Below are 3,214 nucleotides of genomic sequence, written 5' to 3'. Positions count from 1 at the left end.
TTTTTGCCGTCTTTGGTGGCCAGCCTGAAAGAAGAGGAAAAGAAGAACAGTAACCTAGAAATAAAGATAAGAAACAATTTAAAACATGGGTTGGTTAATGCCAAAGAATGAGGGTCTCAATTACATGGTAGTTACAACATGCAAGTGAGAAAACAATAGAAGCACATGGCATACCAGTGTTGCAAAAATGTTGCAACAATGAGGGAGAGTGTGGATAAGGAGAGATAATATAAATTTATATCAATGTAAAAGTAATACAGGTATAAAAGATTGGCATTGATATAAATAATATTACCTATTCAAAATAAAACAAGTCACTAAGCATCAAGAAAATACCAGAAAAGATGTAACAGTTGAATAAGAATATTTGAACACCAATAATAATTTTAGAAAAATAAAAATATGCAATGAATGAAAGTATGCAAATAAATTAAATAAAATAAAATGGAAGTGAGAGAAAATAAGAAGGGAAGAAAAAAAGAAGTAAGAAAAGATAAGAAGAATAAGGATTCGGAGAAGAAAAGATAAGAAAATTGGCACTAATCTCGATAGGTTGTGCGACGCTGGCGACGCGGTCGCATGGGTGACGCGATCGCGTGGTGCGCAATAAGGTTAGGGGACGCGGACGCGTGGGGCACGCGATCGCATGACTCGATTTGTGCTAGTGGCGCGAGTGCAGCCTCGCGGTTGCACAACTCTCTGTTCAAAACTCTTTTGCCAAAAATCTGGGTGACGCGATCGCGTGGGTGACGCGATTGCGTGAGTGGCCATCATGGGGATATGACGCGGACGCATGGGGCATGCGTTCGCATGGTGAGGCTTGGGCTTCCAGCACGATTCCAGCTAAACTCCAGCTCAATTTTCGGCCATGCACCCGGTTGACGTCGATTTTCAGGTCACGCGGCCGCGTGGGTGACGCGGTCGCGAGGGAGGCCAGTATTCCCCTGTGACGCGGACGCGTCAGCGACGCAGTCGCATGGGATGAATTGTGCCACTGGCACGCCTCCAGCCTTGCTCCAGCGTGACTCTCTATTCGTTTTTATTTTCTCTTCTCTCCTTGCGACGCGGACGCGTCGCTGATGCGGTCGCGTCGCGTGGCACTTTTTTTTTTTTTTGATAATCTGAAAAAAAATATGCAGAATGCAGTGTTAATATGAATGTGATACAAAACTCCAGGTTCAATATAATAAAATAAAATAAAACTAAATAAAAATGAAAAAGGAAAAATCATACCATGGTGGGTTGTCTCCCACCTAGCACTTTTAGTTAAAGTCCTTAAGTTGGACATTTGGGGAGCTTCTTGTTATGGTGGCTTGTGCTTAAACTCATCCAGGAATCTCCACCAATCTTTGTGATTCCAATGGCCTCCGGGATCCCAAACTAGGCGCAGAAAGCCTTCAAGTAAGTTAAAGCATGTGACAAGGCCCCAAGAGTGTTGATTTCTGGGATGAATTCTGGGGTCCCAGACCTTGCCTTTGCACCCGTCTTTTGGTTGAGCAATATTGTTCCCTCCGGGTGGCAAGCAGTCTAAATTCTCACGTAAGCGGCCAAACAACTTCCTAGACCTATTCAGTTGAGCTTTACACCAACCTTTGCATTTAAACTTTGAGCACACAACCATGTTGAACCTTGCTTGACAATTCTTATCACTGGCCATCTTCCTCTTACTCTTAATGCCACAAAGAGCTCTAAGTTGACCATCCGTCTCCAGTAGCCCATATTCAAGTGGGATTAGAAAGCTATGAGATATGAATTTTACCCACTTGAATGTTATGAAGGATGATGGCAACTTAGGGGAAGGGGTTTCCAACAACTTTGGCAAGGTAATTTCAAGCTCCACTCCCTTGTGCTCTTCTTTGACATCTTCTACCTCTTGATCAACTTCTACAAAATCTTCTTTGAAATAAGATAAGATAAGAATAAAATTTTAAAAATAAAAATCAGAAAATTTTTTTTTTCGAAAAAAAATTAATTAAAAATATTTTTTAATTTAATGAGGAAAGAGAAAAACAATAAAATGACACCAAATTTCAAATTTTTAGATCAAAACGAAGAAAACAACTAAGAACAGCTTGAAGGTCAAGATGAACGTGAAGAACAACTTGAAGATCAAGATGAACACTAAGAACAAATTTTTGAAAATTTTTTTTAATAACTAAATAAAAACAAATAACTTCTTAATTTATGGAAAAGTAAAAATAAAAACAAAAATAAAAACAAATAAACAAGCAAAAATCAAAAAAATATTTACAATAACCAATAATAAGGCACACGTTTGCAATTCCCCGGCAACGGTGCCATTTTGACGTTAGGATTTTTGTCAGTAAAGAATTTCATAAAACAGTCGCGTTGTAGATATAGTCTCTAAACCGACAGAAATCCCTTCGTACAAACGTTTTGGGTGTCACAAGTAACAAACCCCTTTAAAATTGATAACCGAATATTTAAACCTTGGGTCGTCTTCTCAAGGAATTGCAGGGAGGTATGTTCTTATTATTGGTTATGAGTTATAAATTGGGGTTTATTAAGAGGTAAGGAGGGAATATGTTGAATGACAAGTAAAATAAAATAATAACAATAAAATCTCTTGGCAAGGTATGGAGAACTGGAAGTCCTATCCTTATCAATTGCGATGAGAATTGGGTTTTAATCCCACTTTGTTAACCTCTAACTATGAAGGTAAATCAAGTGGATTAATTAGCTTAATCCTCAGGTCCTAGTCAATTCCTATGGAAAGACTAGAGTTATTGGAGCAACTCCCAATTTCAACCACTGCTTTATTTGACAGCTCAAGTGTTACCAATAAATCAACCAAAGCCAAAAGGGAAAAATCTAAATTATTTAAATAAACGAAAGCAATCATAGATCTGAAAATACCTCAAATTAGCACTAATAAAGATATCAAACGTAACATGGAAGAGTTCATAAATTAAATTAGAAAAATAAATAAAAGGAACATTGAACCTGTGATCGCAAAAGATGAAATAATCATGAAGTGAAAAGAATCCTAATTCTAAATCCTAAGAGAGAGGAGAGAACCTCTCTCTCTAAAAACTACATCTACTCCTAAAATTGTGAATGTGAGAGCCTCCTATGAATGGATGCATTCCCCCACTTTATAGCCTCTAATCTGTGTTTTCTGGGCCGCAAACTGGGTCAAAAACAGTCCAGAATTTGCTGGTTTCGAATTTTGCCACGCTGGTTTTTCGTCACT

This window comes from Arachis ipaensis, chromosome B01 (assembly GCF_000816755.2).
Source record: "Arachis ipaensis cultivar K30076 chromosome B01, Araip1.1, whole genome shotgun sequence".
Lineage (NCBI taxonomy): Eukaryota > Viridiplantae > Streptophyta > Magnoliopsida > Fabales > Fabaceae > Arachis > Arachis ipaensis.
The sequence above is the reverse complement of the archived record's forward strand: the minus strand, read 5'-3'. Positions refer to the sequence as shown.